Raw genomic sequence first — 15,252 nt, 5'->3', positions numbered from 1 at the left:
CAAGCTCCATGGAGGCGCCTCGGACACTGTTCATCCGAGGTTAACCTTTGCACTTTGGTCCCTTCAAGATACATTAATCCCAAATATACCCTGCAGCACAAAGTTAGCACATAACGCATAATAGAAGTGATATTGATAGTCTCCGGACTATCCGAGCCTGACTTCGGGTTTCCTACCGGAAACCCTAGGTCGACCCGACGCCTACTGTTCCCTCTACGGGGAACGCGTCCTCACCTACTCCACTCAGGAGATTTACCTGTTGCCAGTGCGATCCTCCAGATCGACTGGACTTTTGCTCAGCACTCGATGCTTCCGGACTTTCTGCTGGACATCCGCTTCCCGGCTAGTCCAGACTTTCACCTGGTTCGCGACACCAGGACTTTCCACCTAGGGTTACCACCCCCTAGGACTTTTGCCTGAAGCTATCTACCTGCCAAGACTTTCCGCATAGGGTTACCACCCCCTAGGGTTTTCCCTTTTGCCTAACCGCAGCTAGGACTTTCCTGAAATTCTCAAGTAGACTTGTTAGATTACAAAACATCTTAACTTTGAATTCTTTGCCGTTATCAAAACACGAGTTCGATCGTCGGATGCTTCCTGCACCAACACACTGTAACGCCCGCCCCTCCTGCTAGTTGGGCGGGGTTACTTACTTGCAAGGGGAAAACATACATGCATATTAATAAACTTCTTTTTTTTTAATATAATACAACGGAAGTACTTATTTATGTCACGATGTCATATTCTATCATAAACACGAATAAGTATCATAAAATCATGCAAAACATTAACATAAATAAACTTAGTTCATGTCAACATAAAATAACATAAGCAGGTCTTTTTTTCTTTTTCTTAGCCGAGCCACCACCACACACTCTCTTGCCTCTCCTGCGGCTCCCCTAGTTTATCCATTCTTTGCCTTTATCTGCGGTACAAGGAAAGTAAGCTATAAGCACACAAGCTTAGTAAGATCCTTTCCTACTCACAAAAACGTATTTCATAGCATAATCACATAATCATATAGCAATGGAGACATAATCATCCAAACATCATATCATGTAAACATAGCATCATAACATATCATCTCAAAAAGAACATCATGCTATATCATATCGTAAATCATAAGAGCATCATGTCATATAAATCATAAGAGCATATCATATCATAAAAAACATCATGATATATCATATCATATATAAAAGAGCATCATGTCATATAAATCATAAGAGCATATCATATCATAAAGAAACATCATGATATATCATATCATAAATAAAAGAGCATCATGTCATATAAATCATAAGAGTATATCATATCATAACTTATTATATCATGCAAGATGTCTTTTAAAACATGTGTCATGTCATGTGCAAGATGTCTTAAAACATATCGTATAATACTTGAACATAATATCATCATGAGGGCCCGGCTTGTACCACATACATACATAAATACGCGCAATCCCTAGGACAGGGTAGCTAGCCCCGAACTTACTAGGGAACTAGGTCCATACTACAACCGTCGACCTAGGGGCGTACTAAGGAGCCCATCCCTTTTTACTAGACCCGTTCATAGTCCGTCGGCCTAGGGGCGCTTATGGAGCTCACCCTTGGTACAAGCCATACAAAGTAAAATAACATGTCATAGTCACTTATCTTATCATGAAGAGTGCTCTTAGTCCCAACTAATAGGGAGCAACTCTTAGGCCTTTACTTATCATATCGTAAAGAGTGCTCTTAGTCCCACTTAATAGGGAAACAACTCTTAGGCCTTTACTTATCATGTCATAAAGCATGCATACTTGAGCATATAACACATCATAAGAGTCATCATAATGCATGATTCATAAGCATACATAAATGAGCATATTACTTGTCATATCATAAAGCATGCATACTTGAGCATAAAACACATCATGAGAGTCATTATCATGCATGGTTCATAAGCATACATAAATGAGCATATTACTTGTCATATCATAAAGCATGCATACTTGAGCATAAAACACATCATGAGAGTCATTATCATACATGGTTCATAAGCATACATAAATGAGCATATAATGCATCATATGAAACATAATCATTCATGGAAAACCTTAACTATCATCTCTTCATTCATATCGTAGCATGTGAGACACATAGTAAAAACATAATTGGGTCTCTAACCCTAATTCCATGTAGTGGCCGAAAGTTCCAAGCCTAGCCCTAGGTTATAAACAACATAAAATCATGTGAACCCTAAACCAATTTCATATCATAAATCATTAAGAACATAATGAGCAAATTTGGTTTAGGTTCTATGCTCCCTAGGTTCTTGGTCTTGTTATGGCCGAAAGTTACCTTGTCTAGTTCTTGGTTATAGACAACATAAAAGCGTGTGAACCCTAAACCAATTTCACATCATAAATCACTAAGAACATAATGAGCATATTTGGTTTAGGTCCTAAGCTCCCTAGGACTTTTAACTTTGTTATGGCCGAAACTTAGGGGTATGAAACTAAGTTCTAAACAACATACAAGCATAAGAATATCAAGCTAACTTCATATCATATCATAAGGGAATTCATGAACATGCTAGATTTAATTTTAAGCTTCCTTGGACCCTAAAATTAATCATGGCCGAAACATAAGGAGACATGTATCTAGATTTCAAGCAACATTCAAACATGATAACCCCAAGTTAGCTTTATATCATGCCATAAGAAGAGTCATGAGCATGTTAGAGTAAGTTTTAAGCTCTCCTAGGTCTTAATTCTCATCATGGCCGAAGCCCTAAGGTGCATACATCAAGGTTCCAAACAACATACAAGCATGAAACCCTAAGAAAATCTTCCTACCTTTTCATAAGGAAAGTCATGAGCATGATAGCTTAAATTTTTAAACACTTCTAGGTCTACATTTCTATCATGGCCGAAACCCTAATTCCCTAAGGTGGCATGCATTTAGGTTCCAATCAACATACAAGTGTGAAAACACTGAGTACTCTTCATAACATATTAATAAGCAAGTCATGATCATGGTAGACTAAATTTTTAACCTCTTCTAGTCAATTACTTCTATCATGGCCGAACACTTCATGAGCATGAATTTAGGTTTTAAGCTACATACAAGCATAAGAACACCAAACTAATCTCTTATCATTGGGTGCATATCATAAGGACATAGTGAGCATGTTTAGTTTAGGTCTTAAGCCTTCCTAATCTTTTATTCACACTTTGGCCGAAAGTTTAAGAGCATGGATCTAAGTTTTAGGTAAGCATACAAGCATAAGAAACATTAACTAACTCCTATACTAGGGTATATATCATAAGAACATAGTGAGCATGCTTAGTTAGGTCTTAAACTTCTCTAAATCTTTTATTCAAGTCTTGGCCGAAAGTTTCAAGAAGTGACCCTAAGTTTTTAAGCATTCTAACCTCATGGAAAACACATAAACAACTTGTACCACAGGTGAGGGGATACTTACATCCTCTTGCTTATTTTTCCTAAGGAAGATGGTACCCTTGTGAAGAGGAAGAAGAAAGCTTCCCCCTTCTTGTTCTTCCTTTTGTTTTCTCTTGTTTGTAAGGAGTAGGTCTTGAGGACTCCTTCTTGTGAGCTAGTTTCCTTAGGAAGGAAACCTTAGCTTGGATTTTCGAGATGAGAGGTAGAGCTTTAGATCTCGGTGGAGAAGGAAGAAGGAGAAGAAAATGGAGGAGGAAGAAGAAGGAGGAAGAATTAACCAAACTTTCTTTCCCTTTTCTTCTCTCATTCCTATTTATTCCCAATGAGGATGAAAAGTGTCCCAATTCATCCCCTTGCCTTCTCTATCTTCTCACTCTCTTCATTCCCACGAAAATAGCAAGAGAAGGAAGAAAAAGGCAACTTGTTCTTTGCTTGCTTCTTTTCTTAACCAAGAGAAAGAGGAGGAAAGCCACTTGCCTTTCTCTTGTTCCCTTATTTAATCATACTCTTTACCCTTATCTATAATTTCCATTCTTTGCTATTTGTAACGACCCAATTTTCCCTATTTCGAGTTCCAAATGTCCCTAAAAATATTTGGAAATGCTTTTAAAATATTCTAGAGATTTTTAGAAATTTTTAGAGTATTTTTACGCAATTTTTGGAGGTCGTTTGGTATGTTTACAAAAAGAAAGAAGTTTTGACAAAAAATCGTTGAAGGTGAGACTCGAACACACGACCTCAACCCGAGCCAAACCTCAGCCGAACCCATCCAACCAATTGAGCTACGGTTGATTTGTGATTAAGAAGGGGAACGAAGTATATTTAAGTTGTAATTGGAACCGAATTAAACCGAGTTATAAAGGGATTAAGTTTTCCCTTTCTCACCGAAAAACCCTATCTGCCTTTTCTTTCCTCTCCCGACGGCGATTTCGCCTTCTCGTCTCGGTCGAAAAACGAAGCAGCAAATGAAGGTCTCTCCGGCGCCGGCGAAGGCTTTTTCGGGCCGATCTTCACCTGCGGTGGTGATTCCCTCGTCGGGGAAGGTCTGTGGGCGCAAGGGAGGTTGAAGATCCAAGCTAACCGAAACCCTAAAGCTTCCTCCTTCGGTTGTAAGTCTAAGAAAGCATAGTAAGTACTACTCACCTGTGGTAGGAGTTGCTCCGATCTTTCGATTTTCGTTTCCTTGTTTTTTTGAGTTTCTTGAATCTGAAACATGCTATAAAGATTTTGGCTTTGGGTGTTCTGCCGTGGGTTTCCTTTGTGTTATTTTCGGTTGTAACATGCCTAAAGGTTTCTGTGATTCTGTGAAGGTATAGTTTTGAATAAGTTATGTGGGTTTTGTTTGTAACATTTCAGCAAGCAGAATTATGCTAGGAAAGGGGCACGATCAGCCTTGTTACTTGGTTCCAGTAGTAGATTCTATGTTATTTGTAAATTGTACGCATTGCTATGTGTTTATTGAGTTCTTTAGATTTGAATTTCTTAAGTTTCAATTCAGCAAGTTGGATTCTTGCTTTTGGGTGGCTGCTGTGAGTTGATAAAAGGGAGAAGAAGTGATTTGAATGGTTTTAAGTCTGTTCTAGTTTAAAGTATGTGGTGTTAGCTTTAGATACTTGCTGTTTTAGATTTCTTTTGAATTTAGTTCATTCCTGTGGACTGAACAGTAGCAATTCTTCAGCTTTCTTTTGGCTGCCGTGAGTTTTATAGGAAGTTGAGAAGAGGTTTTAGGTAAATGGAGTAGTTTCCATTAGAAATTAGTTGGGCAGGTGTAATTTCCCCTTGCTGCCATGAAACTTAATTTAAACTGTGTAGTATTGAACAGCTTATTTGTAGCTTAGTTTTACCTTGTTATATTAAGCACAAACAACATACATTTAGAGCACCTTGTAGTTCAGTTTTCCTGGCCAAAACAGGGCACGAACAGCTATATATAAAGTGTGTTTTGTGGCATGATTAATAAGATCAAATTAGTTTTCCTTTGCCCTATTTCACAGCATGTTTAGTAAGCTCGAAGTTGCATTCTTTTGCCTATTTTACAACATGTTTAGAAAGTCCAAGTTAGCTTTCTTTTGCTCTATTTTACGGCATGTTTAGAAAGTCCAAGTTAGCTTTCTTTTGCTCTATTTTACAGCATGTTTAGAAAGTCCAAATTAGCTTTCTTTTGCTCTATTTTATAGCATGATTAGTAAGTTCAGATTTGCTTTCCTTTGCTTTATTTTATATCATGCTTAGAGAGTTCAGGTTTGCTTTCCTTTGTGTTATTTCATGTAGCATGCTTGGTTAGTTGTAATCCTATACTTGTTAGATATATCTATAGGATTCTAATAGGCTCTAATAAAGGATTATAAGAAGCATGAGTAAAGAAAAAGACTAAAGTCTAGTTAAAAAGAGATAACAAGTAAATTAAAGTAAGAGGCTAGTACCCGACTTCCGAGGTTGTCGTTAAACAAATCCAGGTGACCAATTCCGAGGTCTTGGCCCTGGTAAGACCGAGGTCTTTATCCTCATAGGGCTGGAGGCTCGCTACCCCAGTCACTATTAGAGAACGCGCAAAATAAGATGGTACTAAGCCCGGGCTCAAAGAAGAAAAGAAAAGAAAAGAAAAGAAGAACAAGAAGAAGAAAGTGAAAGAGAAATTAAAAGATTAATTTCTAGTATAAGTAAAGCAAGAAGAAAAGAAGAAGAAGGTAAAAGAGAAATTAAAAGATCAATTTCTGGTATAAAGATATAAGAAAATGAAACAAGTTTTATGCTTAGAATCAATAAAAGTTTAGTTCTTTAATTCTAAGCTTACAGTAGTTGTTTCATTACTTTCCTGTCAGTTAGTGAGCATGTTTAGTATTCAGTTTTATTTCTGTATACCATGAGTACATGCAGCTTTGCTTTTAGCATTTCAGTTTTAGTATTGTTGCATTCTTTTTATGCACTTCGATGTTTTTGTGAGATAGATTAGTACTTACTAAGCGTTTTCGCTTATAGATCTTTTGTTTTTTTCCTCCTACCGTAGATAAAGGAAAAGCTAAGATATGAAAGGGAGGCGACAGGATGGTGGTGGTGATGAAGGTGTGTGATGTCTGGACTATGGAGAGATCCAGAGGGTGCTACCAAACCTGCATGACCTATTTGATTAGAGTTTATTCTTTAGTTCTTTTCTTTAACACTATTATGAAGTTTGTGAGATTGTAGTTGAGTTTATTTCCGCATATGCATTTAGTCACTTTAATTATTTGTGGAGTGATCTAGTTGGTTGTTTTACTGGAGTAGTCCTTTCTTTTACTGTTGTTTTCATAACTGCGTGGTTGTGAAAAATGTGTTCCAACCGCCTGTGGCTGCGTATATATCTTATGTACTATGGATTTGGTCACCGGTACAGGGGAGACTCTGCCGAAATTTTTCGGTAGGGTTTCCATGTGATATTTAATCATACCGGTTAAGTAGAGTTAGTAGTTAAGTAACGGTCGCCCTTAGAGAGTAGTAGTAAGAAGGGTGGTCGTTATACTATTCATGTGTCATTCATGATTCTAGTGGTTATTATACACCACTTTAACTTTATCATTTGTGGGAGGTTCAAGGTTCAAACCTTAACTTCTCTTTTCTTTTTTTTATTTCTTTTTGGTTCTATTTCCATTTCCCTTTTATTCTAAAAGAAAAAAAATACTCATAGGCATAGCTTATTATTTTGTGGGTGTTACATACACATCCTCGAGTAGATTTCCGTTAAGAAATACAGTTTTGACATCCATCTGCCAGATTTCATAATCATAGTAAGCAGCAATAGCAAGCATGATCCAAATGGACTTGAGCATCACAACTGGTGAAAAGGTTTCATCATAGTCTATACCATGAATCTATTTAAATCCTTTAGCCACCAATCTACCTTTATAGGTATGCATATTTCCATCCATGTCAGTCTTCACCTTGAAGACCCACTTACACCCAATGGGTTTGATCCCTTCAGTTGGATCAACCAAAGTCCATACTTGGTTAGTGTACATGGATTCCATTTCGGTCTCATGGCCTCTAGGCATTTCTCAGAATCTAGGTCCTGTATAGCTTCCTGATAAGATGTAGGCTCGTTGAGACCAATAAGCTCTACATCACCTTGGTCAGACAAGAGAAATGAATATCTCTCAGGTTGACGATGAATCCTATCAGATCTACATAGAGCATGTTCTACTTGAACAGGTTGTTGTTCCGAAACCTCTTGTGGTGCAACAAAATCCTAATCCACAACATCTTATGGTACCTATTCAATTTTCATCAAGGTGTCAGTGTTAGAACTTTCGGCCGCAAAAACTGCTTTTTGCGTTGCAAAAACCCCGAAGTTCTTAGCCATTGGATCCGTGCGAAGATAAAAATTTTCATGTACTTAGTTTTTCTACTCTAGATCTACTTTAGATCTACATGTCAAGGGATATACCTTTGAAGTGAAGCCCTTCGCAAATCCCGCTCATCCAAGGTTCTTCAGATCTCAAGTGTGTTCAAGTGGACATACCTCTAGAAGTATCCACATGAACAAGAAATGGAGAGAACAAACTAAGAGTGTGCTAGCACCCTTAGAAGCCACGGCAAGAATGAGAGGGAGAGGGAAGAAGAGAGGAGGAGGAAGATCACTTCAATGAGCACACCAGAAATTATTCACACACTTGTAACTCCTCTCCTCTTTAAGTGGCCGACCACTTAAGGAAGACCAAGAGTCATGGCTCTTGGTTTTCCTCATGAGGTGGAACACACTTGAGCTATTGATGATGTGGAACACCATCATTGGCTGGCCCCATGCCATGTCACAAATGAGGTGGCAAATGGTCAAGTCAAACTTGACCCTTCATCTTCCCTCTTAAGTCAAGTCAAACTTGACCTCTTATCTCCCATGGTTGAATAAATCCTACCTTTGATTCAAGTCAATTTTGATTTAATGAATCTCTATTCATTGAATTAAATTGACTCAATGAATTAAATCTAAATTAGACTCATTGGACACATGAATCAAATTGAGTCCAACTCAATTAGTTTAATTTGGATTACTCTTAATCCAATTTGGTTCATCACATGAACCTAATCCTCTAGGTTCATCAAATGAACCTAATCTCCATCTAATTATCCTTTGTGTGTGACCCTATATGTTCTTGTAACGTTGGCAATGATCCTAAACCCATTTAGAAACATAAGTAATGAGCGGTATCTAGCAACACATCATTACTACCCAAGTTACAAGAATGTTGACATCCAACATCACATTGTGACTCTCACAATATATGACAATGCCCTTCTATCCTTGACATCTAGATTGATCAATTGAGGCATAGACCGTGTCATCCTCTAATCAATCTATATCTTGAACTCCAAGTAGACTCACTCTAATCAAATGAGCTCAATATCTCATATTGACTCACTTGGGCATGACCGTGCCCTTAGTGGTCTCACTCTATCAAGAATCTTGATGTCTCTCCCATCATATAGGAGGGATAGATCTCATCTACATCACTCACATCCCTCCGCATAATTTGTTACATACCCAGTAATCGCCTTTATAGTCCACTCAGTTACGAGTGACGTTTGACGAAGCCAAAGTATGCAACTCCTTATGTAGGGAACTATAGTGACTTCAGGTCAAATGACTAATAGTTATACTAATAGTCACATGAGAAAGTATATGCACTCATATAACGATCCATGATACTTTCTCATGGCGGGTCATTAAGTATACATTCTCTAATGCATACCCATGTGTCAAGTTGATATCTCTATATCCATGACTTGCGAGATCAAGTCATCGAGTTGACATACATGCTAGTCTCAGCGCATTAACATTGTCCCTGAATGTTAATACTTGACTAGAAATGATTAAGATTAGTGTTCTCTATATCATCTCACTATCGATTCAACTAATCGGTTGATATAGATAAGAACCATCTACTTAAGGACGATATTTTACTCAGTTATTTGGCACCAATACAAGTAAGTATAACAACCATAAAGAAATGTCTTTATAAACATATAGAAATATAATGCATCAAGTCCATACAACAATCATCACATGATTGGCTCTAGGGCTCTAACTAACAATCTCCTACTAGAACTAGTGTCAATCAGTGTAGGCTTGAAGGCCCAATGACCTAGTGTGAACATCATGCTTTCTCTGTCCCAAAGCCTTGGTCAAGGGATCAGTGATGTTAGCCTCTGTGGGTATTCTGCAAATCTTCACATCTCCTTTATCGATAATCTCTCGAATAAGATGGAAGCACCGTAGTATGTGTTTGGTCCGCTGGTGTGAGCGAGGTTCCTTAGCTTGTGCAATTGCTCCATTGTTGTCACAATAGAGCTCTATAGGATCAGCTATGCTAGGAACCACCCCAAGCTCAGTAATGAACTTGCGGATCCAAACTACTTCCTTTGCTGCTTCTGATGCAGCAATATACTCGGCCTCTGTTGTAGAATCAGCAACTGTGCCCTGCTTCGAACTCTTCCAGCTCACAACATCACCATTTAAGTAAAACACGAACCCTTACTGTGATCTATAATCATCCTGGTCAGTTTGGAAGCTGGCATCACTGTAACCCTTTACAGCTAGCTCGTCATCGCCTCCATATATCAAGAAATATTCTTTAGTCCTTATTAAGTACTTAAGAATATTCTTGACCGCTATCCAGTGACCTTCACCTAGATCTGACTGGTATCTGCTCGTCATGCTCAAAGCATACGAAATATCAGGATGAGTACATAGCATGGCGTATATAATAGATCTTTTGGCTGAAGCATAAGGGATCTTATCCATGCAGTCTCTTTCCTCTCTAGAAGAAGGACCTTGAGTTTTCGAAAGACTCACACCATGTGACATTGGCAAAAATCCTTTCTTGGAGTTCTGCATGGCAAACCGTAGGAATACCTTGTCAATATATGTACTCTGACTTAAGCCAAGCATTCTCTTAGATCTATCTCTATAGACCTTTATGCCTAGAATACGGGCTGTTTCACCTAAGTTCTTCATTGAGAAACAATTCCCTAGCCAAGTCTTTACAGACTGTAGCAAAGGGATGTCATTCCCAATGAGTAGTATGTCATCCACATATAGCACAAGGAAGAGTACTGTTCTTCCAACAACCTTCTTGTAGACACAGGGTTCATCTTCATTCTTAATAAAATCAAACTGTTTGATTGCATCATTGAATCAAAGATTCCAGCTTCGAGAAGCTTGCTTTAGTCCATAAATTGACTTATGCATCTTGCATACTCTGCCAGTATGTTGTGGATCTACAAAACCCTCAATTGTGTCATGTACACATCCTCGAGCAAGTTTCTATTCCGAAACGTGGTTTTGACATCCATCTGCCATATCTCATAATCGTGGTATGCTGCAATAGCAAGCATGATCCGAATGGACTTAAACATCACTACTGGAGAAAAAGTTTCATCATAGTCAATACCATGAATTTTCATAAAACCTTTAGCTACCAAACGACCCTTATATATAAGTCCATCCATGTCAGTGTTTCTCTTAAAGACCCACTTACACCCAATGGGTTTGATACCTTCAGGTGGATCAACCAAAGTCCATACTTGGTTAGTGTACATGGATTCCATCTCGAATATCATGGCCTCTAGCCATTTCTCAGAATCTGTGCTCATCACAACTTCCTAATAGGAGGTAGGCTCATTCTCAATGAGCATAATGTCATCATGATCAGACAAGAGAAATGAGTATCTCTCAGGCTGACGACGTACCCTATTTGACCTGCAAAGAGGTAGGTCTACTTGAACTGGTTGTTGTTCCGCAACTCCTTGTGGAACAATCTCATCATTCACAACACTTTTTGGTTCCAGTTCAACTTCCATCAAGGCTTCAGTGCCATGGTCCATATCTTGAACTTCTTCAAGATTGAATGTACTCCCACTAGTTTTTCTAAAAACAAAATCCCTTTCTAGAAATATCTCAGTCTTAGCCTCAACTACTTTGTATTGACTGGGAATGTAAAGTAATATCCCTTCGTTTCCTTGGGATATCCAATAAAATAATACTTATAGAATTTGGGTCCCAATTTGTCCGAGACTTGTCATCGAACGTAAGCCTCACAACCCCAAATCCTCATAAAAGACACCTGGGCATCTCTCCCAGTCCATATCCTATATGGTGTCTTTATCACAGCCTTGGATGGAACACGGTTAAGTATGAAGGCTCACTACAACTAAAATGTTAAACGACAACACCACAAAGACAACGATTTTAGATGATACTGTTGTAAATTTGGTAAAAGACAACGGTTTTAGAAAAAACCGTTGTCTTTGAGCTCCCATAAAATACAAAAGACAATAGTTTTGTGAAAACCGTTATCGTTGAGTAATTTTTTTTTAAATCAACAACACATTTTACAAGGGTTATCTAAAACCATTGTCTTTAAGCGCTTTTTTAGGGGCTACGACAACAGTTTTGATAAAACCGTTGTCTTTGACTTTATTTGTTCCGTCATTTTCCCTCTCACAATTTTACTTTCCCTCCCTCCGCAAATTTTTTCGGCGCCTTATTTTCCCCTTTGCATTCTCGATCTCTTCACGCCATCTACTACTGTGTGCTCTCCTCTCTCCCTAGTGAGCTGGTTTCTGAGCTCGACGAGGCCCTTTGACCTTCCACTGCTGCTTCTTTGCCAAAGGTGGCACTCCTCCGTCGATTCATAACCTGTTCGTCTTGTTGAACGAAGAAGACAGCTGCTCATGGAGGACGATGATTTATTCCTCCAACAGTTCGATCCAAAAGACTTGGAGATCGCTGCCGAGTTCCTCACCAATTGGCTTCCCTTCTTCACCCAATCCCTCTGTGACGGCTGCTCCGCCACTGTCTGAAGCCGCATCGACTCCCTTCGCCCAAGTATCGCCTTTCCTTTCTCGGTTTTTGATTTGTTCATCCCTTTCCCTTTGGAAGAATGCTAGATTACTTAGTTCGCTGGGATGGTGCTCTTCTTTAGGGTTTACTGCTGAAGCCGACGCGGATGCCTCCGGGTCCACTTCCACGCAGGATCAGGCATCTTATGCCTCTGCTAGCTTTGCTGCCCCCTTTCCCGATGCCCAACAAACTGGGTAGGACCCGGATCTGACGTCTTCGCCGGAGTTCCCTCAAATCCAGATGTCTTGGGTCGACATGGCTCAAGAAGACAAGCTCAAGGAGGCTGTGGCACAGGAGGAAAAGACGGAGGAGTCAGGGAGAACTTCGATTGAGGGAGCAGCAAGAGTTAAAAGGGAGATTGCGAAGAAGGAGACGGGATTGTTAAGGGAGTAGAGGGAAGAAATACACTTTAGGAATGTTGTCAGGAAGAAGGATTTCATATGCCTGGAGAGGGTCAATGACAAGATCGATAATATCCTCAATGTCCTCGAGCTGCATACTGGAGTATTCAGCACTGCCGAGCAAAAAAGAATTGTGGATCTGGTCTATGAGCTGCAAGAGAAAGGGAAGAATCATGAGTTGGGAGGTGAGTACAGCATAAAAAGATTAGCTTTAAGCAATGTTTATTTATTTAGTGTCAATCCTAAGCTAATGATTCAAGAACTCTAATGGAAATTGGGCACCTTTTTATAAATAATGTAAAAAAGATTAATAGATAAGAGAACTGAGAAGCAATCATCATCATCAAATCATATTGTTCTTTTGTTAGTTTTTGTCCAAATACCTACCGAACACAAATATTGTGCTAACTTAACAAATATATGGTTGATACATGATTTGTAGTTTCACTTCTTAAATGTTTAAGACCCTCTTGGATGACTAACAACTTCTCTGTGCTCAAGTATATCCATCTGTGCTTTCTGTTTGTTCGCTTGAACTAATAGTATGAACACTGATCCAGAAAAAATTACAGTCATGTTTGTCTTTCCATTTATTAGGAGGCCCTGACTGGCAGTATATATCCTAAGCAGAAATTAAGCTAGCACCTACCGTCCGTCTGGCAGCCAAGTTGTCTTTGTATGCATTGCTTGTTCCTTTTAAGTTCTGGATCAGAAGGTGCATCAAAGATTGTCTTCCATCTTGCATTTGATTAATGATGCCTTTAATTCTGTTTTCTTCTTTTTGCTGGTTTAACATTGAAAGATTATATTGAATATGCTATTTTTTGCAGGATGAATACTTTCAAGTAAACAAAATGTCAACAAAACATAATGGATATTTTGTAAACAATGAAAAATTAGAGCAAATGTAAGCTTCTGCCACATAATTCGTTTTTCCTTGGTATTTTTTTGCTTTATTTACCATATTTGAAACAACTGTTTTGTTTTATGTTCTCTAAATATATCTTTTATTTAAAGTCATCTCAGGTGTGACTGCTGTTGTCTTGAATTTCAATCAAGTATTATAGTTTTTGGCCATTGTGTTATCTGCAGCAATGAAATCCGAAATTGCAACTTTAAGCAGCATTCTTTTGTGGTTATATATATAAACTTATTTATTCTTAACTGATGCAATAACAAAACAAACACTCAAATTACATTGAAAATTGAGACAAAATTGATGAAGCACTGGAAAGTATGTCACACTGAGTACAAAAAATGTCACAATAATCCTAAACTGAAATATTAACATGGATATGCATAGAATGTTGGATACAATCCTAAACTGAAATATCAATGCTAGACTGAACTTGTTACGCCATAATTCTATTAATACAATACTTCTTAATAGTTATACTTAAGCATTTGAATATAATTTAGAATCTACAACTAGTAAGCTTTCCGTGAATTTCCTTGGTATGGTTGACTGCATAATATTGGCAGCTGCTTTGAACTATTCTAGTATGTCTTTAAAATGGAAATGTTTTCAAATCTGTGAACGTTGTTGCTGCAAACTCTTTTCTAATTTGTAAGTCTCTTGTCATTTTTTTTATGCTTGTCTTGTGACAATTTTTAATATTATTGCATTATCTTTTTTAAGGGAGGCTGCTAATAGTGATGTTAATCCAACATGTGGTGGTTTTTTTAGCTAAGATATTATGGTCTTTCTGATTTATCTACTCTTTCCTTGGGTGTTACCTGTGTTAGCCATTTATCTCAAGAAACACAGAAAATGGTAGAATATATTCCTAAAATGGTCTCTTCTATTTGGAATTTTCTTGAAACTTGATTTATGAAGTGACAATATTATTCATTGGCTTTGTTGCCTATAGTGAAATTCAATGAATGCTTTAAGTTGTGCTCAATTTATCTAAATGAATGTCTTGGCAGATAAGCTGAGTCAAGCATCAAGAAATCAACTAGTTTTGGTGTCACAAAATGTTGGGTATATAAGACTTATAATATCAGTTTTAATTTATTGTTTCGAGAAATATGAATGCAATAATTATGTGATTTGTGTATAGTTATCATTGGATTCTCACAGTCATTGATCCATATAAGGAGACAGTTTATTTGTTATATTCGCTTAGTCATTGCATTCGTGATGAGGACTGGACATACGTAGTGGATTAGTGAGTACATATTTTAATTTTATTAAGCATTTTTTTAATCAGTAAAACTCTCATATGTCCATTCTTATTGATATATAAAGGAGCATAAGATTGTTTAATTCAAACAAGGAAAAAAAGGGAAAAAACATGTTACATGGGAAGTAATAAAGGTATGCATGCCTACTTATGATTAAATTATAAACAATTAAACATGTATATAAGACATTTACAATTTGTTTTTAACATATGGTCCTCGCCAACCAGATTCGAAATAGTGTGGTATTTATGTGATGAGATATATGAGAGATATTATTGAAGAAGTGGAAACTATCGAGAGAGATTCACTTCGATCAATAGTAATATTTGACATTCAAATCTCA

General features: G+C 37.8%; 1 long non-coding RNA gene across 1 annotated transcript; it reads left to right on the top strand.

Annotated features, from left to right (window-relative positions):
* Positions 1-13,383: 13,383 nt before the first annotated feature.
* On the top strand, positions 13,384-14,691 carry LOC121979559. Its single transcript, XR_006111412.1, has 3 exons — positions 13,384-13,437; positions 13,553-13,629; positions 14,652-14,691. It is a non-coding gene; the product is annotated as an uncharacterized LOC121979559 (long non-coding RNA).
* The last annotated feature ends 561 nt before the right edge of the window (positions 14,692-15,252 follow it).

This window comes from Zingiber officinale, chromosome 1B (genome assembly GCF_018446385.1).
Source record: "Zingiber officinale cultivar Zhangliang chromosome 1B, Zo_v1.1, whole genome shotgun sequence".
In the NCBI taxonomy this organism is placed as follows: Eukaryota; Viridiplantae; Streptophyta; class Magnoliopsida; order Zingiberales; family Zingiberaceae; genus Zingiber; species Zingiber officinale.
The sequence above is the reverse complement of the archived record's forward strand: the minus strand, read 5'-3'. Positions and strand labels throughout refer to the sequence as shown.